Source organism: Chlamydotis macqueenii, chromosome 9 (genome assembly GCF_036417535.1).
Source record: "Chlamydotis macqueenii isolate bChlMac1 chromosome 9, bChlMac1.mat, whole genome shotgun sequence".
NCBI lineage: Eukaryota > Metazoa > Chordata > Aves > Otidiformes > Otididae > Chlamydotis > Chlamydotis macqueenii.
In genome coordinates, this window is record NC_141564.1 from 27,925,133 (window position 1) to 27,950,474 (window position 25,342).

The 25,342-nt window shown below is 51.7% G+C and overlaps 3 long non-coding RNA genes across 11 annotated transcripts; all 3 read left to right on the forward strand.

The window, feature by feature from the left end:
• The first annotated feature begins 3,978 nt into the window (after positions 1-3,978).
• LOC147599758 (uncharacterized) lies at positions 3,979-25,039 on the forward strand. 8 transcript variants are annotated; one of them, XR_015259416.1, is made up of 11 exons: positions 3,979-4,041; positions 4,466-4,646; positions 4,737-4,812; positions 4,906-5,007; positions 22,911-22,965; positions 23,238-23,280; positions 23,391-23,442; positions 23,538-23,583; positions 23,691-23,746; positions 23,834-23,878; positions 23,960-25,039. It is a non-coding gene; the product is annotated as an uncharacterized LOC147599758 (long non-coding RNA). The 8 variants fall into 8 exon arrangements; XR_015259415.1 differs by lacking the exon at positions 23,960-25,039 and having other exon boundaries at positions 23,538-23,600; positions 23,834-23,955; XR_015259413.1 differs by lacking the exons at positions 4,737-4,812; positions 23,960-25,039 and having other exon boundaries at positions 23,238-23,302; positions 23,538-23,600; positions 23,834-23,955.
• On the forward strand, positions 15,624-17,542 carry LOC147599759 (uncharacterized). Its single transcript, XR_015259425.1, has 4 exons — positions 15,624-15,781; positions 16,891-16,981; positions 17,339-17,379; positions 17,465-17,542. It is a non-coding gene; the product is annotated as an uncharacterized LOC147599759 (long non-coding RNA).
• LOC147599760 (uncharacterized) lies at positions 18,864-21,434 on the forward strand. Of its 2 annotated transcripts, XR_015259423.1 has the most exons (7): positions 18,864-18,931; positions 19,037-19,376; positions 19,492-19,532; positions 19,618-19,699; positions 19,820-19,921; positions 21,071-21,135; positions 21,371-21,434. It is a non-coding gene; the product is annotated as an uncharacterized LOC147599760 (long non-coding RNA). The 2 variants fall into 2 exon arrangements; XR_015259424.1 differs by lacking the exon at positions 19,492-19,532.
• Positions 25,040-25,342: the final 303 nt, after the last annotated feature.

Below are 25,342 nucleotides of genomic sequence, written 5' to 3' on the forward strand. Positions count from 1 at the left end.
TATTCAAATCTTACTGAGATACTAGCATCTGTACTAAAAGCAATCAAGGTCGAAGAAGAGATGTGGACAAACCAGGACAAATCTCCGTTGCTTCCATGTGTTTTCCCAGGCTTCCCAAAAAATGACAGCAGCCTTGTCACTAGTGACAAGAGTGAGTTCTGATGTGGTTTTGGTGAATTGCCCTTTTTCCTTAACCTACAGTATGTAACTTTTGACTTCAGTTGGAAAGAGATTTTCCAGAATGGAAATCTTTTTCATTCAAAGAAGTTGCATTTTATGAACTTCCCATCAGAGTGGATCTTCAGAGATTATGTACTTGACATAGAAGTCATCAGCAGCAAGACTTTTCACTCTCCCTTAAAAAAAAGGAAACTCAAGTCAATTTCCTTCCAAACACCCAACCCCAGCATGGTCTTCCAAAAGTTGATGGCAGCGCAGGTCTTTGAGTTCTTGGTTGTAGCTGTTGAAGTATTGTAAAAACGTGTTCCTCTGCGTGCTTTGGTACAGCCAAAGGCATTAGCGAATCTGCCAGTCCTTTTTGGTAGCCTTATGTATTGCAGAACTGGGTATTTGGTTTGTTTATTTTTTCTTTTATTTTGAAAGTAAAACCATGTGAGGAATCTCTTCTCTCACTCATTTTTCTTTAATAAATAAAACTTAAAAAAAAATCCAAAACAATCTTAAAATTGTGTAGTTTACAAATGGACTTGCATTGTTTAAACTGTAACTGTCAAGTAGCTGTAGCATACAATTTATTAGGTGTACTTAAGCAGTAGTTGTTCTACGTGTTTAAAAAGAGGCAACTGAATGTTACAGGGTTCTTTTCCCAATCTTTTGATGGAGCGCTCCGCAGTACTTTAGTTCTGTCTCACTTTCAATGGCGAGTTTCCCTGGCAGTTCAGCAGCGACTCACCTGGGCAGTGCAGCCGGCCAGATGCCCCTCCTAATTACGTAACACACAAAAAAAAAACCCTAGTCAAGTGGTAACTGTGTATTTCGGAGACAGATAATTTAATTATATCCGTTCACAGCTCCGTGAGTTAAATTAATGTGAAAGGAACATCACATACTTTTCTAGTACAAGCATTTAAATTGGATTTATGTAAACTTTATAAACACATCTTTTTAGCATAAAGTGAATTACTGAGATATGTTCTTTGTTTTTCATTTTACTCTTTAGAGTTTTATGCTTTACTTTCAGCTTTATTGTCCAAGCAAACCAGATGTGCAGGTGGATCCGTGAGCGTAGATGCTGCTGACCGTACACCCTTGTCCTGCAGCCTGGCAGGGGTGAGGCTCCCTGCAGCCGTGCTGAGAGGAAGGGGGAGATGTTTTCCAACACCAGTAAGAGTTGTTACTGTTACGCTATGAATATGTTCAAAATCGTCTCAATTATTCTTAATACTGATTTTAAGCGTTCAGATTGCTTTAGCTTTTAAAGTTGTGTTGTATTTTGAGCTGATCTGTTTACGTAGAATCCTCCTTTAGCTCAACTGCTGTCCTGTCCCTTGTTCTGACTGAATTCCTCTACTTTCTTCTGTACTATTATTTTTTTTTTTTAACCGCTGAAATACAATTTGGGATTTTTGTTTTTCAGGTGTCTGGTTTTCAGCGTCTCATGGTGCTCGGTAGATCCCCCCAGCCCAGGTTCGCCTGCCAGTCATTCAGCGTACTGAGGGTGAGGGCCCAGCCCTATGTCCGGAGGCTCCCAACTCTCTCTTCAGCGAGTGCCCCGCGGGTGCAGCAGCAAGGGCTGGCTGCTGAGGAGAGCCTGGCACGGGGGCGGAGGGGGAGGGTTGCGGAGCAGAGCCTGAGCGAGAGACGTGGCACCTACAGGGCGAGTGGTCTGCGCTTACTGTGTCTGTCATAGTAAGTGTAAGCAGATATTACCTGCCATCTAAGTAGAGATGATGCGTACGTGTCAACAGAAAACAGAGTCTAAATAGGTATCGTTGTAGGTAGCCATCAAAGTCTAAATAGAGAGGTCTAAAAAGGTATTGGAGTGCTACGGTACAGAAGTCTAAATAGATACTAGCCTGAATAGATGCGTAAGTGTAAATGTATGGAAGTGTAAATATACAAGTCTAAATGGATATTATATATAAAGTGTAAATAGGTAATATATATGAAACGTGTGTAAATAGATACACGTGTGAGTGTCTGTGCTATGTAAGGTTTTTAAAATGGAAAGAAACCCTATTTGCAGAGAAGATTTTAAAATTTGCTCCCTCCCATCTCTATTGAAGAGAGAAAAATGCTTTCAAAAGCTGCCCCTTCTCCTTTTCCTATCTCGATTTGGGGCCAATGCCCCAAGAAGGGGATTTTCACCTGCAGGGCCGTGCACGCAGAGTAGGAGCTGCCAATGTAGCACAAACATACCCCAAAATTCTGAATCTGGGCCTGCAATGGGGGGGGGGGGGGAACCCAATTAAAATCAGTTTGAGGGGGAAAAAATATCCTAATTTGAGGCTCCCAGGAAAGCCAGATCAACCTGGATTTGTGCAGCTGGAAAGCACCCCCTCACATCCCCCCACTCCAAAAGCAAAAATTGCCAATTTTTATGTTGTGGAATAGTGCCAAAAAAACCCCAAATTGAATATTTTTGGCAAAACGCTGAAACCCCAGATTTTAATATTATGGGAAAGTCAAAAAGAAAAACACCACCTTAATTTGGGGACAATGTGGGGTGAAAGGCTGGCAGATGGAGGGACAGTCCTGGGGATTACCCTGCGTGGATTACCTGGTCTGTCTGAGTCAGTTACCTGGAGTGGATTATCGGTTGCGGGTCATCCCAGGTGAGTTGTGTCCGCTGTGGATTATTCCAAGCGGACCCCCGGTGTAGGTCATCCCCACACATGTCCCCTCATGCACCTTTCTACCCACACCCCCCTCATCCGTCCCCATCCGTCCCCAGCTCGTGTCTGTCCCTCCTGCCCCTTCTGTGTCTCTGCACCCTCCCAAATGCTTTCTGCTGAAATGTTCCCCTGTGGTTGGTCCCCCCCGTGCCCCCTGCCCTCCTGTCTTGTGCCCTCACTCCCCCCTCCACCCCTGCTCTGCCTCCCCGTATTTGACCCTGCCCCCCGTAACCCCTCTGCCTGCAGACCCTGGGGTGATGCCTGCCCCCCACCACCCCCAAACTGAAACCTCCCACCTGCTTCCCTGCACCTCACTCCATCTCAGTTGTTTTAATTGATAATTTGCAATTGTTTTCAGTTTTATCACTTCTCTTTCTGGGCATTTATTGTTCTCTCCTTTCCTCACAAGGGGTATTGGTGGTGGTTTGTTTCTTCTTAATTGTTAAACTGTTTTCATCTCAACCCGCGAGTTTCCTCACTTTCACCCTTCTCATTCTCTCCCCCTCCCACGGGGACGCTTTTTGGTACAGAGGCCACAAATGTCACTGCCCAGGCTGCGCGGGGGGAAGGGGCAGCCGTGCCCCGGGAAGGGGTGACCGGCTGCGGACGGCGCGAACGGGAGGGAGGAACCGGCCGTGGCTCGTCCGGCTGAACACCCAGGACCGGAGCGGTAGGGGGCTGCTGCCACCTGGTGACGGAAAGCGGGAACTGCAGCTCGGGAGTCGCGCATGCGCAGTGCTCTGCCATTCTCCGGGCAGGCACAGATGCCCGAACAGGCATGCTCGGGAGCCGAGCCCCTGCCGCGCACGCGTGTTGCTCTGCCATTCTCCTGGTAAGGCACAGATGCTCTACAGTGCATGGGCGGGTGACACACACCGACTGCACATGCGCGGGTAACAGCTCGGGGCCGCGCATGCGCAGGTGCCACCATCCGGCTGCACATGCGCATTGCTCTGCCCTTCTCCTGGCAGCTTCAGCTGCCCGAACACACATGCTCGCATCCCGGGCCCCGGCCGCGCATGCGCATTGCTGTGCCCTTCTCCTGGCAGACACTGGCTTCTGAGTGCGCATGCGCAGATTCCGGGCCACTCTCGCGCATGCGCAGATGGCAGCCTCTCTCGCGCATGCGCTGTGCCCGGGAGCAGCATGGCGGTGTGCGGCCGGCGGGTCCCGGCGGCGGTGACGGGTGAGTACCGAGGGCACCCGTGAGGTGAGCGAGCCCCTTTCGTGGCTGCAGCGCTGTCTCCTGCCCGCCCGGGGAGCCTCAAGCCGCCCGCTCGGAGCCGAGCCGGGCGAGGGCAGCCCCGGGGAGTGACCCGAGAGCAGAGAGAAGGGAAGAGGGGCAGGAGGGGGCCCCCCCTCCCGGGCGGAGACGCCGGGCACCTCCCCAGCTCGCCAGAGCTCCCCCCGAGCCTCCCCCGGCCCCGTGCAGCTGCCCGCCGCTCCGGCGCGTCCCCTGAAGCCTGTCCCGTAGCACCGGGCCACGCCCTGCCCTGAAGGCTGCGAGGGGGGACCTCAGTGTATCTGGAGAATCCCCTGCGGCAGCAGGCGCTCCGGCCAGGGGCCGCGTGCGGTAATAACGGTCGCTGCTTCTTCTTTCCCTCTCCCAGAGGCCGTGGCTGTCCGTTCCTCCCTTGGGAACGCTGTTGACTGCACTCGCCTCAGGCTTGTGTGGGCTGTCTCTGCCCGGCCGCGCTCTCCTGGCGGTGTGGGAGCGAAAATGAACGGATGGAGCGCTTACTGCCTGTGGAGAGGAGCTGCTGCAGCTGAAGCTGGAGAGGTCACAGAAAGGTAAAGAAGAAGAAATCAAAGGCCAGCCAGCCAGAGCTGCCTCCCGCTGCAGGCCAGAGAGAGCCTAGCCTGCCTCTCCGGGTGAGGAAGGATCCCTCTTTGTACTCTTCAGCAGGCCAGACCGCCAGTGCGCACTGCACAGTCTGTATGTGGAACCTGAAGCACGGTACGGCCACATAGCGAGCGAGCGTGGGTGGGTGGCTACGTGTCTAGGAAGCTTTTTGTCTAAGAGCTGTAAGACACCCACGTATTCTCTTAGGTGGAGGACAGCCAAGTGGTCGGAGTTACAGAAGAGGAGAGAAGCAGAAAGCAGCATCTGACCTGTCAGATTCTGCCAGCAGTGCCGGGAGTGAGAGCTGTGGTGAGTCCCCGGCCCCTGGGGCTCTGCCTCCTCTCTTGTGTGTCCCTGTCCTTCCCTGCCGCTCCTGTGACCCCTACCTTTCCCAAGCTGCTGTGATTTGTTGTTGTTGTTATTGTTTCCTTCTACCTCTCCTCTTCTCTCTTTTCTTCTATCCTGTTCCCCCTTTCTCTCTCCCTTTAAATCTCTTGTTCTACCGCTTCCTTTTGTTTTGTATCCCTGCACTTTTGTTCTGCTCCCTTTCCTTCCTTTGTTTGTCCTCTGTCTCTGTCCTGCGGCCCATTGCTGTTTTTGCCTTTTCCATCTCTTTGTCCTGATCTGCATCTGTATTCTCCCCCCAACTAATTTCTCCAGCCTGTTTTATGGCCTGCTTTTCTTTGTGCCTCTGCATGCCTGCCCTGTGCCTCTGCCTTCCTATCTCTCTCTTCCCTTTCTTATCTTTCTTTCTCTATCTCTTTGTCTTGCGTACTGTCACTGGTTTTTTTTTTTTTCTGTTCTATATCTCACTGTCTGTGACGTCCTCTGTGCCCCTGGATGTGTTTGCAGCCCCTGGGTGCAGAGCTTGTGGCTGAGGACAGTTGCAGGGGAGGGGGTGATGTGCTGTGGGGCTTTGGCAAGGGCCCCTGCTCCTGATGGGCTCCAGCTGGGGCTGGAGGTGGGGCAGCCCCAGATGGGTCCAGTGAGGCTGAGGGTGGGCCTGGCCCTGGCCCTGGCCCTGCTGTATGAGGGGCCTCCAGCTGTAAAGGGGGCCGCCTGGGCATGGCTGCTGGAGGGGACTGAGGAGTGAATCACAGGCAGGTGCCTCCAGCAGGGAGTGGCTGGTCCATCTGAGCCCTCCCTGACAGAGCAGACACCAGGACGCAGTGCCAGGAGCTCCGTGCCTCTGTCGGCCACGTGTGCGAGCCACCACGTTCTGCTACATTTGTCATTCAGCCCTGTCCAGAACGTAGCTGTGGTAGAAGTTAGATAGCATGCATGGTCTTGCTAGAAATGAAGCCTGGAGCATTTGTTTTCTTCTAGGAAGCTAAAGCAGGTAGTTTTTGATAATGTTGTCATTGCATGTAATGACATACTTTTCTAGTTAGCTTGGTATGACACCTATTTTTTTCTACCTACACCCCAGAAAAAGTAAGTTGAGCTTTGCGTCTCTCAGCATCTGAAGCACCACGAGCGGCAGTTGCGGTGTCGGACTTCTTGGCAATGAGTGGAGCCGGTGAGCGGAGCTCTGTGGCACTTTTGAGGAGGAGAGTGCCACAGAAGAGACTGGTGGTAAGTGGTGTGATGTTGAAGGGTAGATTTTATTTTTGGGTTTTTTTTTTTTTTTTTTTGCAGATGTTGATGAGGAGCTGGGCGAGCACAGCGCCATCTTAGTTAGCGTGGGGTTGTTCTTTTGAGGATGGAATCTGATTTCTGTCCCTTTGAGAGCTAAGTTGAGGGACCACAGCCGAGGAGGGAACAAGGTTGAAAACTGCAGGGAGGGTGTAGTAAATTGATGGGAGGAAGAGGGCTCCCTGGGAACAGTCTCTCTCGGGAAGGTGAAGGGGGAGATGTTACTGGTCAGTGTACGCTGGGCAAGAGTGTTGCAGCCTGGGGCGGTCTGCCTTTTATGCAGTCTCTAGGCTGGATAATGTTTGTGGGCCTGTAGAGGCGCTGGCAAGGGCCGGCGAGGAGCAGCACGAGCTTTCAGTGCTGGCACTTTTGGTGTGGCAGCAATCGTCTGACGTCCGTTATTTTGAGGCCTTTTTTCCGGTGGGTGGCTGTGCGGAGTTGACAGTGAAAGCGGGAGCACTGGCGTCCAGGAAATCCCAGAGCCCTCCTCTGCTCGGAGGCAGTTCACGAGGACAGAAGTGTTGCTGTGCTCCTTAACAAACAAATATTCAACTTGGCACGTAGAGGGTGAGGAGATCTCGGCTGTACTTAGGGTTGAGAAAATGTATGTAGGCATCTGTGTCTGTCCCCTGCCTGTATGTAGGACAGCGGTTCGAGTGAAACTAAAGCTGCCAATGAGTCAAAAAAAGGCCCGGGTGTCTGAAAAATGCAAAAGCTTTAAAGGCCGGTATCAGCAGCTGTACCAAAGGTGCTGCAAAATACTCTGTCCTTCACGTGGTTTTAGTCCTGAGAAACCTCGCCCCAAAAGGAAGAGTTAGATTCCTGCCTAGCTTCAAACTAAGGGGTTTTTCCCTCTCTCTGCTGAATGTCTGCTGGGTGTTGGTTGATGCTCAGCTGAACATGAGCTGACAGTGTGCCCAGGTGGCCAAGAGGGCCAACGGCGTCCTGGCTTGCATTAGAAATAGTGTGGCCAGCAGGAGCAGGGAGGTAATCATCCCCCTGTATTCGGCGCTGGTGAGGCCGCACCTTGAGTATTGTGTTCAGTTTTGGGCCCCTCACTACAAGAAAGACATTGAAGCCCTGGAACGTGTCCAGAGAAGGGCAACAAAGCTGGTGAGGGGTCTGGAGCACAAGTCTTATGAGGAGCGGCTGAGAGAGTTGGGATTGTTTAGTCTGAAGAAGAGGAGGCTCAGGGGAGACCTCATTGCACTCTATAGCTTCCTGAAGGCAGGTTGTGATGAACAGGGGTTTGGCCTCTTCTTCCAGGCAACAAGCAGGACCCGAGGAAATGGCCACAAGTTGTACCAGAGGAGGTTTAGATTGGACTTGAGGAAAAACTTTTTCTCTCAAAGAGTGGTAAGGCACTGGAACGGCCTGCCCAGGGAGGTGGTGGAGTCTCCGTCCCTGGCAGTGTTCAAGAGGCGGCTTGATGAGAAGCTACAGGATATGGTTTAGTAGCTGTGGCAGCAATGGCAGTGGGAAGACGGTTGGACTAGATGATCTTATAGGTCCCATCCAACCATGTGATTCTATGATTCTATGATTCTATGCTGCCAGCGTTTCACCGTGGTCGCCCTTTCCTTGGCCATGAAAGTACGAGATGGATGGAAAGGAGCCGTAGCGGTCTGCAAGTACAAGGTACGTCTGCGATGCGTGACAGCATTTTTCCCAAGGGACTTGCTGCATGGATTTTAGAGTGAATGTTAAGAATGTGGCGATTTTCCTTCTGTAGTCTTTTAACTAAATATTCAGACACAGGAAAAATCAAATGAGGTGTGGTCTGGAGCATAGTCTGGCCATGGAAAAAAAATATTCTGGACAAGGAAAAAAAAAAGCCACTCAATTTGGGGAAAGTTGGTGTGACCCAGTGGGAGACGGAGGGGTTCTCGCTGGGGATTACGCAGTGTGGGTCCATTGTCTGGTGTGGGTCATCTCATGCAGGTTATGCCGGGTGAGTTACGTGCTGTGGATTGTCCTGCGTGGACTCCCTGCTATAGGTCATCCTTACGCACCTTTCTTCCCACACGTACCCCTTGTCCTTGCGTGTCCGTCTCTCCCTCGTATCCGTCCCCACTGTCCCGCTCTGTGTTTCTCAGCCCTCCTGACGCGTGGATCAAACTCTACAACTCGGAGAGAGTTATAAAGCAGGCATGTTTATTTGGCACTGGGTGCGTGGGGGATTGCTTCTCCAAAAGCATGCACACTGACAGCACATTTTACCAAAAATGTATCCGGTGCAGGTACACACATTCCTAGGATTGCACAATACAGACATACATGTGCATAAGCGAGGCGGGGTTATTAAAAAACCACTTGCGTTAGCATTTCAGATCTGTCTCTGGCGGTCCTTTACTTCTTCAGGGGTCTGATCTTCCTCTAGATGAACTTCAGTCATTCACCCATGCTCTCCTTTCACTTGGTCATTTCAGCAGTTTCTTAACGACTTCTGACCAAAGTTGCAGCTCCTGTTATCATGTCCTTGACGAATACCAGTTTCTTGACAAGTACCAGTCCCTGATAAGCTTAAGTGAGTTTCAAGGCAAAGAGGATTGTTAGGCATTGTCTAGCAGACAGTTAGTCTCCTAAATCAAGCAGTATGCAGACAGTCAGTCTTCTAAATCAAGCAATATTTAGCAGACCGTTAATTCCCTGTATCACTTGCAAATGCTTTTCACTAAAACACCCCCCCTGTGCGAGGTTTTCCTCCCTTGTGAGTTTTTTTTCCCCTGTGTTTTGCCCGTTGCGTGCCCTGCACTATTGTTTTGTGTCCCTGTTCGACGCCCCCCTTTTTGGCACTGCCTCCCCATGACCCCTCTGTCTTGGGATCCTTGGGGCGCTGCCTGTGTTCCCCAACTTGCCCAGTGCCCCCACCCCCAGCTTTTATGGAGATTGTTTCCATTCTAAAATGAAAACACTCTAAATGTTTTCATTAGAAACTTACAAGTGTGTTCATTTGTATCAGTTGCATGTCTTGGGTTTTCTTTTGCTGAATTTTTTTTTTTTGTTCCGCTTTTCTTTACCAGTGGTGGTTGTTTTCTTCCTTAATATTAAATTGTTTTTATCTCAAGACCCAAGAGTTGTCACATTGACCTTTCTGAGTCTCTCCCCATCCCACAGGGTCGGGGGCAGTGAGCGAGCACAGTTGCTGGCTGGGGTTAAACCGCGGCACAAGGTCAGTCGCAAGCCCTGCCTGGCTGATGCTTTAGGCTGTCGATGTCATTCCTAGTGTCTTGACAGTTTGTCTTTGTTCTTTGTCGTTGCTTTTTGGTGCCTTTTCCTCTGCTGTTTTGGGCAGCAGTGGTTGTGGAGCCGCTCCAGGTAGCCACTCTCTCAAGGGCAAGGGGGTGGCAAAGCCGCAAGCTGGTGCGCAGTCCGGTCGGACGAAGGCAGCCACCTGTCACTGTGGATCGGTATTCCGGAAGACGTAACTGAAGGCCGTCTGACCGGCAGCTGCCTCCCGCTGCGTGCAAGAGACAGCCTGCCTCTCTGGGTGAGGAAGATCCCAATTTGACGGCTGCCGCAGGCTAGATCACCAAAGAGCGCCGCAGGGTCTGTACACATAATTTAAAAAGGGGGCACGGTCGAGTACTGGGTGAGCGAGGCTACGTTTCTAGGAAGCTTTGTCTCATAAGAGCTGTAACGCGTCCCCCTCTTTTCTTAGGTTGGGGACAGTCAAGCAACTGGAGTGACAGAAGAGGAAGGGAAGAGCAGAGAAAGAAGGGTCTGAACTGGCAAACCCTCCCTGGAGCGCCGAGAGCTGCGGTGAGTCCCGGGCCCTCGGGGCCCCTTCTCCCCTCCTCTCCATCTCAGGGCCTCCTTGGCCCTCCCCCAGCTGCCTCTCTTTCCCTTTTTCTTTCTCATGCTGCTGTGATTTTCTTGGCTTTCCTGTATCTCTCTTCTTGTTCTATTTTTTTTTGTTTTCTCAGTCTTTATCTTTCCCCTTCTCTCTCTTCTTGTACAGCACCCTTTCTTTTTCTATTTGGGCTCTTGTTCTCCCCTCTCTCCTTCCTTTTTTTCCACCCTCTGGCTCTGTCCTGCAGCCCATCACTGTTTTTTCCTTTTATTTCCCTTTATGCTGGCTGACATCCTTTTTTTTTTTTTTTTTTTTTCTTTTTTTCTTTGCAGTTTCTCTGGTCTGTTTTCTGGCATTTGTTTCCTCCCTGTGCCTGTACGTGCTGCTCTGAGTCCCTGCCTTCCTGTCTCTCTCCTCCCTTCCCTTTCTTGCTTTATCCCTTTGTCTTGCTTGGTGTTGCTGTTTTTCTTCCATTCTGCCTCTCACTGTCCTTTTTCTCCTTCCTGTTCATCTCTTCCTGTCTCTGAGCCTTCATGCTGTTCCCTGGCCTGTTTTATTAAGTTGCTGTGCCTTTGTAGCCCTTTCAAGATCTAAGTTTCTCCAGCCCCTGTGCTTCTCACGAGTACACAGTCTCTCTCTTTTTGTTTTGTCTGTCAGTCTGTCTTGTGCCTTGTCGTGTAGTTTCTCGCTATGTTCCTTTGTCCCGATCCTTGCTTGTATTCATGTTCTTCTCTGTCCTCCTGACAATCTAAGGTTGATGTTTTTTTCCTGTCTCCATCCTGCTGCTGCTGTTTCTTTTCTCTGCCCTCTCCCTGTCCCTCTTTCTGTCTCTTTTCCTTGGTCAGTGTTTTTTTCCCCTTTTTTGTCCAGATCTCACTCCTATTTTTTCCTGGTTTTGTCCTGTTGCCCTGCTTCCTCCCACTTTATTTTCTGTTTTTCTCTCTCTGTCCCGTTTGCTCTCCTGTCTTTCCTAACTGTATTCGCCTGTTCAGCTGGGTGTCTCTTCTTTCCTTTCTTTTTCCCTCACTATCTTTTTTATTTCTTGGTCTTTCTCTCTCAGTGCTCATGACAGTTGATTTTTCCTCCACAGCTGTCCTGCTCTCTGTCCCTTTATTCTCTGTCATTCTGTGCTGCTCCCCGTGGTTGTTTTTTAATTTCTCTGTCACGGTCCTGCAGGACATCGTTATTTTGCTTTGCTTCCATTCCTGTGCCCTGCTTTCTGTCTTTGTTTCTCTTTGCCTTTGTTCAGCCTCCCAGCATTTTTTCCTTTCCCATTCCATCTCTCTGTCCTGCTCCCTATCCCTCTTGCTGTCCCAAATCTGGGTTTGTTTACCCAGTGCGCAGTACGCCAGGCTTACGCACAGAGCAGAGGTATTTATTTCTGTAATTTCTGCACAGAGATGGGTGCTAGGGGCTAAATCCCCAAAGCTAGCCCACCTGGTTATAATGCTCGGTTTTAATTCTACATTCTCTGTCTTGCAGCTGCACGCTATTTGTTTGTTTCCCCTCCATCTCTCTCTGCCTGCAGCTCCCTATCTGTCTGGTAAGCCGTCACTGTTATTTTTTTGTTTCTCCATGTCACTCTGTCTAGCTTCCCAGTCCTCGTTTTTTAATTCTTCCCTCTTCCCTGTAGGCCGGTCATGTTCCTATTATTTCACATTGTGTTCTGCCTGGTCCTCTGTCCCTATTTATCCATTGCTCCCTCTCTGCCCTGTGGCCTGTCGCACTTGCCCATTTAATTTCTGCCTCTCTCTCTGTCCAGCTCCCCGTCTCTGGTTTTCCATTTCCTCCCTCTGTGCCCTCTAGCCTGTCGCTTTTCTCCTTTATCCAGCTTGCTGTCTCTGGCTCTCTGATGCACCTGATTTTAAATTTCGCCCCTGTTACTGTTTGTTCTCCAGCTCTCTCTTTTTTCCAGGCTCCTTGTCCCTATTTCTTAATTCTTCCCTCTCTGCCCTCTAGCATATAGCTGTATAGTTTGTTTTGTGTTGTCCCCTTGCTTTCACCTTTTTTGTCCAACATTTGATATCCTGGCTCCCTGTCCCTGTTGTTTCATTCCTCCCTCTCTGCCCTGTTCTTCTTATATTTTTATCTTTCTCCATCACTCTCTTGCTTTGGCTTCCTGTGTCTAGCTGTCTTAACCTCCCTCTCTGTCATGCTGCCCGGCTCAGGTTTTTCCTGCATCTCCATCCTGCTCCTCATCCTTCTTTGTTGGTCTCTGTCCTGCTCCCTCTCCCTCTTTCTGCTGCCTCTTTTCCTCTTTCTCCGCTGCTTCTTTGCCCACCTCTGTCAGGCTCCCTGTCCCCGTCCTTTTCTCCCTATCCTGTTCCCTGCCTCGTGCTTTCTTGCTACACCCCCCTATCTGGCAAGCTGCCTCTTTTCTTTTCTCTTGTAGTATTCTGCGCCCTGCTCTTTGTTTTTGGCAGCCTCCAAGTCTGCCCGGCAGCCTGGTGCTCCGGGAGACAGCCGACCAACCATGTTTCCCACTGATCCGACAAGCGTGGCTCCTGGAATGACTGCCAAGGTGTCCTGGGGACATGGAGCGGGGATCAGAGGCTGCAAGCTCCAGAGCAGACTCGCTGCTCAGACTTATGTGCGTGACTGAATAAACACTTGCTGTCTCCTTTGACTTCATGGCTGCGTTTCTGCTCACATCCCTTGGCCCCGTGCAAAGGGAGGAGCCCAGGGGAGGAGGTGATGCAGTGTGGGGGTCAGGCGATGGCCCCCAGTTCCTGCCGGGCTCCAGCTGTGGGCCGGGGCTGGAGGAGCCCCAGGTGCGGGCAGTGAGGGTGGTGGAGACGGCCCCTCCCTGTAAAGGGGTGGGTGCTGCTGGAGGGGCTGGTGCTGCCCTGCCCCGGGTGGCCGTGGAGGGGCCAGTGCGAGCCATGGGAGGAGTGGAGCGGTCGCCGAGCGCTGCCGGGCTGCGGCTGCACCTGCAGCGATGGAGAAGGTGAGCGGGAGCCGGTGCGGCGGGTCCCGGGAAAAGCCGGGAGGAGTGCGGCCGTGCCTGCGGGGAGGGGGGGGCGCCGACCCAGCCGGCGGGGTCTGTGTCGGGTACAGCAAGTGGCGGGGAGTCGGGGTGCCGCGGCGCGCTGGAGTCAGCGGCGGGGGCTGCCTGCAGCTGCTCTGGGGAGCCTGAGGCTGCGGTGGGCGGAGGGGGAACGGTGTCCCCGCAAGGAAGGCTGCCTTCCGCGGCATGCTGGGAGGTGTAGTCCCGGGGTACAGGGCTTGCGCTCGGCCGTGACGGCTCCCCGCAGCATGCCGGGAGGCGTAGTCTTTCCGTACTCGGCTGCCGGGCGCACATGCTGTGTTTGCCACTGCAGTTTTTGCTGCCAAGCCACTGCATCGCTCTCGGCGTGGTCCTTGCTACTCCCGCGGGCCCCGGTGTATTTTTGTTCCCCGTTTCGTGTGGTTTTCTGCGGGCTTTCAGGCGCCCGAATAACGATAAACCAGCTCGGACGCTGCGCATGCGGAGCGTGGCGCTCCGCCGTGCTCAGTGCTGCCGCCTGGCGAAGCAAACCCGGTACTGCAGGTGAGCCGCGCAGGGGCCGCCGTGCTGCTCGCCGCTGCCCGCCCGTAGCGGCGGTGCGGTGCTGCGGTGCGGTGCCGCCGCGCTCGTTGCTGCCTCCCGGTAAGGAAACGCCGCTGCCGCCCCACGTGCGCGCTGCCGGCGGGCGCTCGGCGCGCAAAGCGCGGAACTGCGGCGCCGGCCCCGCACAGGGACAGAGCAGCCGGCAGGGCGGTGTGCGGGGGGCGCTGCCCGGGGGCGGGTGGGGGCCAGGAGCAGCAGTGAGGTGAGGGAGCCCCTTTGGCCGGTGCGGGGCTGTCTCCTGCCCGCCGGCCGCCTGGGGCTGGCGGGAGGGGAAGCTTCGAAGCGCCCACCACGGCAGGGTCCCGGTCTGCTGGAGCCGGGTGAGGGCAGCCCCGGGGAGTTACCCGAGAGCTGAGAGAAGGGAAGAGGGGAAGGAGGCGGACCCCGCTGCAGGCACAGGTGCCAGGTGCTTCCCCCAACACAGCACAGCTCCACCTGAGGTGCCCTGAGCGCCGCTGGTCCCGTGCAGGTGCCCCCAGCTCCAGCGCCTCCCCTGAAGCCTGTCCTGTAGCCCTGGGCTGCCCCCAAGCCCTGTCGTGCAGGCTGCAAGCTGGCCCTTGAATGTGTTTTATTCTCCAGAAACGCTGGTGCTGTTTGCATCGGTTTGGGGAAAGAGGGGCGTTTCTGGCAGCTCCTGCAGAAGGAGGGATTCCTGCCTGAGGAGAGCTATGGTCACCACTGTGGCTCACAGTTGCTTGTTCTTTCCTTCTCCCAGAGACGGCATGGAGGAGTCGGGTGTTGGTTCCTCTCTGAGGATGATGTTGACTGCATCAGGCTCAGGTTTGCGGGAGTTGCCTTTGGCCTCATTCTCCTAGCAGCAGGGGCGAAAAGGGCCACCCAGATGCTTACTGGCTGGGGACAGGAGCTGCCGCGGCTGAATCTGGAGAGAGACAGGTAAAGCAGCTGAGGAATAAAATAAACACCGTCCAGACAGCAGGTCTGTCCAGCTGCAGACAAGAGAGAGCCCACCTCTCTGGGTGAGGAGGGATCTTAGCGTAGTTCTTAGCAGATGCGATGGCTGACGTGCACAGCGGGGCCTGTGTGTGACCGAAAGCGCGGTACAGCCACGTAGCGTCTGCACGTGTGAGGCTAGGTATCTTCGAAGCCTCGTGTTTTAAGAGCTTTCTTTGTATCTCTTGGTCTGGTTCCCTCTCACTTCCTCTTCTCTGACCTGTTGGCCATCACTAGGTTGGTTTTGGTGTGTTGCTGGTTCCTTCTCCCTCTCCTTTACTTACTCCTCCATCCCTGTGTCCCTGTTTTTTTATGCCATCTCTCGGCTCTCTTCTCTATACACGCCTGTCCAGCTCAGCATCCCTCACTTGATCACAGCATCCTGTTTTCCAGCTCCCTGTCCCCTGCCTCTTCTCTATGTCGCTCCTGTTTTTCTGTTCCCGTTTTCTCTGTCTGTCCTGCAGTGTTTGGTCAGGGAGCCTTGTAGCTAACTCACTGCTGGGATTTTTTTAATATGCATTCATGAATAGACTTTTCCTGCCTCCTCTGTGCCCCTGGACGTGTTTGCAGCCCCTGGGTGCAGAGCTTGTGGCTGAGGAGAGGCACGGGGGCGGGGTGATGTGCTGTGGGGTCTTAGCAAGGGCCCCTGCTCCCGATGGGCTCCAGCTGGGGCTGGAGGTGGGGCAGCCCCAGGTGCAGCCAGTGAGGCTGAGGGCGGGGCTGGCCCTGCTGTATGAGGGGGCTCCAGCTGTAAAGGGGGCTGCTGGGGCATGGCTGCCTGAGGGGGCTGAGTAGTGAATCCAGGGGAGTCCCAGAGGCAGTTGCCTCCAGCAAGTGGTCCCTGTGGCGAGAAAGGATCTGTCTGAGCCCTCCCTGACAGAGCAGACACCAGCACGCAGTGCCAGGAGCTCGGTGTCTCCCTAGGACATGTACATGAGCACATGAGGGTGTCCGGGAAGCCTTGTGGATGAGGAGCATCGAGGCATCTATTGTGTGCTGCTGAACGAGTGAGGACTGGGCAGGTGACGCTGCAGAGGATGAAGGGGCAGAGACAGAGAGAAGCTTCGGACAAGCTTTGGGGTGGTGAAGGTCTCCTGCCAGCATCTGGAGCTGCGGTGAGTCCCTCGTACTCTTCTCTGCATCCGGGCCCATCTCTGCCACCGTTTTCCAGATGTTTGCCTGCCTTCCTTCCTCTGTAGGGTACTTTGTTGAAGTCCCCTTCAGAGTTCCTCGTTGTTAACTCTGAGGCTTCTTTGGTCTCTCGGGCCCCCTCTGGCATCCTCTGCTCCCTTTGCCCAGCTCTGTCGAGACATCCTCTGTGCCCCAGAGCCATGTTCTAGCTCAGGAGGGTTCTGAGCATCCCTCTTTTCCCCTCAGAACCCTTCCTGCATCCGCATCTGTTAGCCAGGCCGGTCTTTGTGTCCTCTTACTTGTTCGATGCGCCTCCGCTGGGTCCACTGCGGACGTCTGTCCTTTGTTGGATTTGCTTTTGAGCTCATTGCATTCCCAAGACTTCTTTGGTCTCTCCGGCTGCCCTTCAGGACCTCTCTGATCTGTGTGATGATGGCTCTCATTCCATCAGAAGCTTTTCCATCTTAGGGCTCCGCAGTGGTCTGTTTCCTGGCTTCTAGTGTGTTTCTGTTTGGTATCTGGTACCCCAAAGATGTCCATGGTCGGCTCAGATCTCCTCCTGAGTTTTCCAGAGAAGGCGATAGCCTTCATCTCCTTTTATTGACACATCTCCTGTGGTGTTTTTTGTTGTGCTTTGCAATTTTTGTTCTAGCTATGTAGATGTTAATTAGGCTGCTTTATACAGCTTTTGATCCATTTATTCTATTTCCATCGGGGTTTGTGTGTTTACTGTCCTTTGGAACTTATAGAGTTCTGTTAAGGGAGTCAGTTGGAGAGATGGTCGAGGTGACTCTGAATAAGCAGTGATTTACAGTAAATGATTTTTCTTTTATTTTTTTTTTTTGCATCCAGAGATACTTTTGAGCAGGAATTCTTAGGGGATCTAATTCTGCTTTGTCACTCGGTCCTATGCAGAACGTAATTCTGGCAGAGGGTAGGTAGCATCTGTGGTGTTGCTAGAAGTGAAGTGTAACCCCGTAGCATGTTTGTTTTCTTGGAGGACATCAGAGCATGTAATTTTTAATAAGAATATTGTTATTGCATTTAATGACCCAGATTCCTAGGTAGGTTAGTACGACACATATCTTTGCAGGGCTGACCCAGAGGAAGAACAGGACGTGGGTCGATAGCGCGAGTATATATTTTGTGGGCGTGTACCGATGCCTTTCAGAGTGTGTCAGAGGGTAAGGTTTTTGTGCTGTTTGGTGTAATGTTGTTTTGTTTTGTGTGTGTGTAAAGATACGAGTTTTGTATGGGAGCCTCAATGCGGCAACTGGAACTGACGAGTGCTGGGTGGGTGAGCCATCACAGTAAAGGAGCAGGAGATGGGCATAGGTGCTGGCAGGCTGGGGTTTCAAGCAGTATCTCCGCATGTGTCTTTTTGCTTGGCTTTGCGTAAGTGCCGCACGCAGGCTTAGAGGGACAGTGACACGCACAGTGACGAGCGGTTTGAGAAGGTGAGGCGGTTGTGGGCCAGGTTGGCATTTCAGATCAAAGTTTTACGTGGCAGGTCAGTGTAGCGTTTCTCTTTGGTGTTGCAGGTTCTGCGCGGACTGCCTGTGGAGCTGTGCGAGCGATTGAAGTGAGCTGGGGAGCGGAGAGGAGTAGCGTGGGGTTGCCGATGTCTTGCAAGTGCAATGGTAGTTTTGTGTCTCTTGCATTCTTAGGGGCCACAAGCAAGGACAGCTACAGTGCCCGATTCTGGAACTGACACAGAGCAGGCGAGCAGAATACAGTGGATTGAGGTGGGGCATGTTGCTGGAAATGTCCATGTTGATGGAGGTGATGCAGACTAACAACTCTGTTGTGTGAAGACTGGTGCTGACTTTCTTTTTTGCAGATGATGAAGAAAGACCTGGCGACTGCAAGAGTAATCCAGTGGAGTGACTGTGTTTTTTCTTGTTCAGCAATGGAATCAGACTCCTGGACCTGTGAAAGCTAAGTTGAGGCACGGGTGCTGGCGAGGGATCAGGGAAAGGAGGGGATAAGGTTGGCAATTTCAGGAAGGGGTTTTAAACGTAGTGTGGCTTGGAAGGCCTGTCCAAGAGCAGTCTCTTTTCAGTAGGTAAAAGCAGGTGGGTTACCGTTCAGCGTAATGCTGGCGTGTGCCGGGCAGGGCAGTTCCAGCCTGCGTCTGTTGTTGTTTTGTTGTGGTCTTTCTGTGTCCTAGCCCTTCCTTGGGTGTCAATGTCCTCCTTTTGCTCAAGGAGCACGGCAGACGCCTCGGGCACCAGCTCTGAGGTCTGAAATGCTGGTGCTCATCATCACGGTCCCGATCGGGCCCTTCTTTTATGGAGTTACAGGCTTCAGGCATGGATCGTTCTATCGTCTTGGAAGTTTAGGGATGGTCCTCTTTTCTGGCATCATTCTCGGCTGCGTGAACAGCTCTGCTCTCTAGCCGTCCATTTTCATGGACTGGGAATTCTTCCCTGCATTCTGACATTCTCTAGGTCTTGAAGCCAGGCTTCTTGTGCATACATCTTCTCAGTTTGGAGACTAAGGTCCTGTCCCGGGCCATGATGTTCTGTTCTTCCTTCGGCGCTGCCAGAGTGCCCTCTCTTATCGCTGTCATGGTCCTGCAGGTCTTTTCCAATGACGTTTTCTGTCTGGGCATCATCTTTCTGGCCAAGAGTTTTTTCTGATCTTTGAGGCCCATAGTTTGCAGTGTTCTGTGTCGTGTCTGTGTGCATGTGTGTGTTTGGCTTGGAGTTGCCCTGCCTGCAGGTGTAGAGTTAGGGCTAGGTGGATTGGTGACAAGAGTCTGTAGTTATTACGGTGATATGCCTAGACTGTTGAAGCAAAGGTCATACAATCATCTGGGACAGAGCAGCTGTCATCAGTACGTTAGTGAGGAGAGTCATTTCAGGGGTATATTGCGGGTGCCGAGGGGATGACCAGAGTCGTGTGGGAGAGGCAGCTAGCATACCAGTTCAGAGGATGGGATATCGAAGGTGTGAAGGCTTGTATGCGTAGAGCTTAATGTTTGAATTCTGTATTTCTTTTAACAGCAGGCTGTCCCAACGAGACACTTGGAATTCTTAAGCTCTCACTCTGCTAGCGGTTGACTTGTGTGACATTAATGTTTCTACAGGTGCAGAGGCCTGAGCCGTGCACCAAAGGACGATGGAAGAGAGGTGAGCAGTTAAGGTGGTGCGTGGGCACGTGGTATTAGAGGGAATGCGTGATGTGTGGCTGTAGGGCTACACTGATACATTGCTATTTTTCCTTTGAATTTGAAGGTCTGTATCGACGAGAGACAGGCACCATAGCGGACTTGGGCAAGGCGAGCGGTGATCGGCAAGCTGAAGTGGCAGTTCTTTTTCGGGTGTTGTACTGTTGGTGAATGGTTTAAGCAACCCACGTTGTTCGGGGTTTGCAGGTGGCGCACCAGCCTCCGTGTGTTAACTCAAACTGAGGGATCCTGGATGGGTGAGCTGTCGAGATAAAGGAGCAGGAGATGGACACGGGTGCGGGCAGGCTGAGGTTTGGGGCTGTATCTCAGCATGTGTTGTTTTGCTTGGGTTTTCGTAGGTGCCGCTTGGAGCGACAGTGAAGTGCACTGAAGAGTGATCCAAGAAGGTGAGGCGGTTGCAAGCCAGGCTGGCATTTAAGAGCAATGTTTTACATGACAACTCAGTGTAGTGTGGTGGGTGGTTTTTTTTGGTTTTTGTTTGTTTGTTTGTTTGTTTTGCAGGTTTTGCACAGGCTGACTTTGTAACTGTGTGAGTGTTTGAGGTGAGCCAGGTAGCAGAGAGGAGGAGCGTGGGGATGCTGATGTCTTGTAAGCGTAACGGTAATTTTGTGCCTCTTGCTATCTTAGGCGCCACAAGGAAGGACAGCTACAGAGTCCAACTCTGGAACTGTCACAGACCAGGGGAGCAGAATACAGCGGTTTGTCCAAGGTGGGGCAGATTGCCGGAAATGTCTGTTTTGATTAAGGTGATGCTGAATAATGGTGCTGTTGTGAGAGGGTTGGTGTTGGCTTTCTTTTTTTTTTTTTTTTTTTTTTTTTTTTTTCCCAGACAATGAAAAGAGACCTCGTGACTGCAGGAATGATCCAGTGGGGTGACTATGGTGTTTTCTTGTCATGCATGGAATCGGACTCCTGTCCTCCGAAAGCTAAGGTGAGGCACGGGTGCTGGCGAGGGGTCAGGGGAGGGAGGGGATGAGGTTAGGAATTGTAGGGGAGACTTCTAAAGATCGTGTGGAGTGGAAGGCCTGTACAGGAACAATCCCCTTTCAGCAGGGAAAAGGGGGTGGGTTACTGTTCAGCATGATGCTGGCGTATGCTGGGCAGGGCAGTTCCAGCCTGTGTCTCTTGTTGTTTTGTTGGTTCTGCGTCTTAGACCTTCCTCGGGTCTCGGTGTCCTCCTTTTGCTCAAGGAGCACGGCAGGCACCAGCTCTGAGGTCCAGAACGCTGGTGCCCATCATCACGGTCCCAATCGGGCCCTTCTTTTATGGAGTTACAAGCTTAATGCTTGGATTGTTCTCTCATATTGGAAGTTTAGGGACAGTCCTCTTTTCTGGCATCATTCTTGGCTGTGTGAGCAGCTCTGCTCTCTAACCGTCCATGTTCACGCACTGGGAATTCTTCCCTGCATCCTGATGTTCTTTAGGTGTTGAAGCCAGGCTTCTTGCTCATACTTCTCAGTTTGGAGAATAAGGTCTTGTCCCAGGACATGATGTTCTACTCTTTCTCAGGCGTTGGCAGAGAGCCTCTTCTTCTCGTTGTCACGGTCCAACAGGTCAATGTTCTCTGATGGTGTTTTCTGTCTGGGCTTCATCCTTCTGGCTGAGAGTGTTTTTTGATCTTAGAGGCCTGTAGTTTGTAGTGTTCTGCGTAGTGTCTGTGTGTGTGTCTGTTTGGCTTTCAGCTGCCCTGCCGGGGTTGTAGAACCAGAGTTAGGTAGAATAATGGTAAGTGTCTGTGGTTAATAAGGTGAATATGTCTAGACTGTTGAGGCCAAGGTTGTCTGGTCATCTGGGGATCGAGCAGCTGTTGTCAGCAGGTGAGCGAGGAGAGTAATTTCTGCAGTATTTTGTGAGCAATGAGGGAAACCAGAGCCGTGTGGGAGAGACCACTAGCATGCCAGTTTTGAGGATGTATTTTAGAAAGTGTGAAGGCTTGTGTGTGTAGGGCTTAATGTTTGAATTCTGTATTTCTTTTAACGGCAGGCTCCAGTTGGTACTCCTAAATCAAAAGGAGATCCCTGGAATTGTTAAGCTCTCGCTCTGCTAGTGGTTGACTTGCGTGACATTAATGTTTGTACAGATGCAGAGGCCTGAGCTGTGCACCGAACGGCAACGGGGGAGAGGCGAGTGGAGCGCAGTAAAGAGGTGGGTGAGTGTGTGGCATTGGAGGGAACAAGTGATGGGTGGCTACAGGACTCAATTATAGTATTTCTATTATTGTAAAATTTGAAAGTGAGAAGCGACAAGTGCCATGAGAGTCGGGCAGTGGGGCGGACTCAGGCAAGGTGAATGGTGCTTGGTGGGCTGAAGTTGCGGTTACTTTTCAGGTCTTGCATGGCTGGTGAAGTTTTAATCAACTCATATTGTTTGGTGTTTGCAGGTGCTCCGCCAGCCTCAATATGACAACTGGAACTGACATACCTAGGTGGGCGAGCTGTCAAGGTAAAGGAGACGGAGAACGGGCATAGGTGCGCGGAGGCTGAGGTTTCAGGCAGAATCTCACCACGTACCCTTTTGCTTGGGTTTTTGTAGGTGCCACTCAGGGACGGTGACGTGAGCTGATGAGCAGTTAGAGAAGGTGAGGCAGTTGTGGGCCAGGCTGGCATTTAAGAGCCAAGCGTTACAGGGCAACTTGGCGTAGCAAGTTTTTTTTGTTTTGCAGGTTCTGTGCGGGCTGCCTATGGAACTCTGTGAGCCACTGAAGTGTGCTGGTCAGCGGAGAGGAGAAGAGTGGGACTGGTGATTTCTTGCAAGTGCAATGGTAATTTTCTGTCTTTTGCATTCTTAGGTGCCTCAAGCAAGGACAGCCACACTGTCCGACTCTGGAATTGGTGTGGAACAGGGACTGGAACGCTAGGATATCTCTGGGGTGGGGCATGTTTTGGGCAATATCTGTGGTGTGATGCTAAGTGATGGCACTGTTGTGTGAGGTTTTTGGTGTGTTTTTTTTTGTTTTTTTTTTTTTTTTCTTCTGTTTTGCAGATGAGGAAGAGGGACCTGGCAACTGCAGGAGTGGGGTGCCTGTGTTTTTTCTTGTCAAGGATGGATTGAGACTCGCAGCCCACTCAAAGCTAAGTTGAGGCACAGGTGCTGGCAAGGGGTCGGGGGAGGGAGGGGACGAGGTTAGGAACTGTAGGGAAGACTTAAAGATAGTGTAGAGCGGAAGGCCTGTCCTCTTTCAGCAGGTAAAAGGGGGTGGGTTACTGTTCAGCATGATGCTGGCGTGTGCCGGGCAGGGCAGTTCCAGCCTGCGTCTGTTGTTGTTTTGTTTGTGTGGTCTGTCTTCTGTGTCTTAGACCTTCCTCGGGTCTCGGTGTCCTCCTTTTGCTCAAGGAGCACGGCAGATGCCTCAGGCGCCAGCTCTGAGGTCCAGAACGCCGGTGCTCATCATCATGGTCCTGATCGGGCCCTTCTTTTATGGAGTTACAGGCTTCAGGCATGGATCGTTCTATTGTCTTGGAAGTTTAGGGATGGTCCTCTTTTCTGGCATCATTCTTGGCTGTGTGAGCAGCTCTGCTCTCTAGCCGTCCATTTTCATGGACTGGGAATTCTTCCCTGCATCCTGACGTTCTCTAGGTCTTGAAGCCAGGCTTCTTGAGCATACATCATCTCAGTTTCTAAAGTAATGTCTTGTCCCAGGCCATGATGTTCTGTTCTTTCTCTGGCGCTGCCACAGAGCCTTCTCTTATCACTATGCTGGTCCCGCAGGTCTTCTTTCTCAGTGGGATTTTTCCATCCAGGTTTTGTCTTTCTGGCCAAGAGCTTTCTCTGATCTTAGAGGCCTGTAGTTTGTAGTGTTCTGTGTAGTGATGGTCTATGCATGCGTGTGTTTGACTTGGAGCTGCCGTGCCCCCAGGTGTAGAGGCAGGGTTAGGTGGAAGAGCGATGAGAGTCTGCAGTTAATATGGTTATATGTCTAGACTGTAGACGCAAAGGTTGTATGGTCATCTGGGATCGAGCAACTGTTGTCACTAGGTGAGGAGAGTCACTTCTGCAATATTTTGGGGGTGCTGAGGCCATGATGGTAGCCATCTGGGAGAGGCAACCACAGTGCCAGTCGTGGGGATGGCATTTCAAAAGTGTGAAGGTTTGTACATGTAGAGCTTAATGTTTGAATTCTGTATTTCTTTTAACGGCAGGCTGTAGTTGGGCTCCATTTAGTACTGCTGAACCACAAGGAGCCCTCTGGAATTCTGAAGTTATTGCTTTGCATGAGGTTGACTTGTTTGATATTAATGTTTCTACAGATGCAGAGGGACGAGTCGTGTGCTAAAGGGTGACGGGGGAGAGGTGAGCAGAGCGCAGTAAAGAGGCGGGTTGGTGTGTGGTATTAGAGGGAATGAGTGATGGGTGGTTATAGGACTAAATTATAGTATTTCTATTATTTTAAAATTTGACAGTGTGAAACGATGAGCACCGTGAGAGATGGGTACCGGAGTTGAGTTGGGCAAGGTGAGCGGTGACTGGTGGTCTGAAATAGCGGTTATTTTTCAGGTGTTGCGTGGCTGGTGAAGTTTTAATCAACCCGTGTTGTTTGGGGTTTGCAGGTGCTGTGCCAGCCTCAATGTGACAACTCAAAGTGATGGATCCTAGGTGGGCGAGCTGTCAAGGTAAAGGAGCCGGAGAGTGGGCATAGGTGCATGGAGGCTGAGGTTTTGGGTGGTATCTCAGCATGTCTCGTTCTGCTTGGGTTTTCATAGGTGCCACTCTCAGGCTCGGAGGGGCGATGAAGTGCGCGGATGAGCAGTCCCAGAAGGTGAGGCGGTTGCAAGCCAGGTTGGTGTTTAAGAGCCAAGTGTTACATGGCAACTTGATAATGTTTTGTTTCTTTTTCGTTTTGCAGGTTGCGTGCGGGATGCCTGTAGAAGTCCGTGAGCCGCTGAAGCAGGTCGGGTAGCAGAGAGGAGGAGCGTCGGGTTGCTGATATCTTGCAAGTGCAATGGTAATTTTGCGTGTCTTGTGTTCTTAGGTGCCACGAGCAAGGACAGGTGCCACATCTGACTCTGGAATTGATGCAGAGCAGGCACTTGGAACGCTGTGATGTGTCTGAGGTGAGGCTGGTTTTGGGCAATGTCTGTGTTGTGATGCTGACTGGTGTGAGGGTTTTTTTTGTTCTGTTTTACAGATGATGAAGTAGGACCTGGCGACTGCAGGAATAATCCAGTGGATTGACCGGAGTTGGTTTTGTCGAGGATTCAATTAGGCTCCTGGCCCTCTGAAAGTTAAGTTGAGGCAGGGTGCTGGAGAGGTGTTGGGGGAGGGAGATGGCGAGGTTAGGAATTGCAGGAAGGGGTTTTATAGCTGGTGTGGAGCAGAAGGCCTGTCCAGGAACAGTCCCTTTCAGCAGGTAAAGGAGACGGGTTACTGTTCAGCGTGATGCTACTATGTACCAGGCAGGGCAGTTCCAGCCTGTGTTTGTGTCTGTGTCATTCGTGTGGTTATTCTTCTGTCTTTTAGACCTTCCTTGAGTCTCAATGTCCTCCTTTTGCTCAAGGAGCACGGCAGGCGCCTCAGGCACCATCACTGGCACCTCAAATGGCAGTACTCATCGGTGCGGTCCCGATCGGGCCCTTCTTCTCTTGTAACACAAAGCATAATACGTGGATCATTCTTGCGTCTTGGAAGTTTAGGGACAATCTTCTTTTCTGGTGTCCTTCTTAACTGTGTGAGCAACTCTGCTCTCTAGCCATCCGTTTTTATGGACTGGGAATTCTTCCCTGCATTCTTTTGTTTTTAGGTCTTGAAGCCAGGCTTCTTGCGCATGCATGCGCCCTCTCAGGTTTGAGAGTAATGTCTTGTACCGGGCCACGACATTCTGTTCTTTCTCTAGCACTGCAAGACAGCCTCCTCTCTTATCGCCATCCCAGTCCTGCAGGTCTTATTCTCTAACGGCATCTTCTGTCTGGGCGTCATCTTTCGGGCCCAGAGTTTTCTCTAATCTTTGAGGCCCCTAATTCACAGTGTTCCGTGTAGTGTTGCTCTGTCCATGTGTGTGTTTGGCTTGGAGCTGCCCTGCCCGGAGGTATAGAGTCAGGGTGAGGTGGAAGAGCGATAAGAGTCTGTGGTTAATATGGTGATAGGCCTAGACGGTTGAGGCAAAGATGGTATTGTCACGTCGGATGAAGCGAGTGTCATCAGCAGGTGAGGAGAGTGGTTTCTTTAGCATTTTGCAGGAGCTGAGGGGATGATAGGAGCCCTCTGGGAGAGGCAGCTAGAGTGCTAATTGAGAGGATGGAATCTCAGAGTTTTTCAAGTTTATATGTGTAGGGCTTAATATCTGGATTCTCTATGGTGTTCAATGGCAGTCTGTTGTTAGGCTGTAGATGATATTCCTAAATTGAAACAAGGCGTC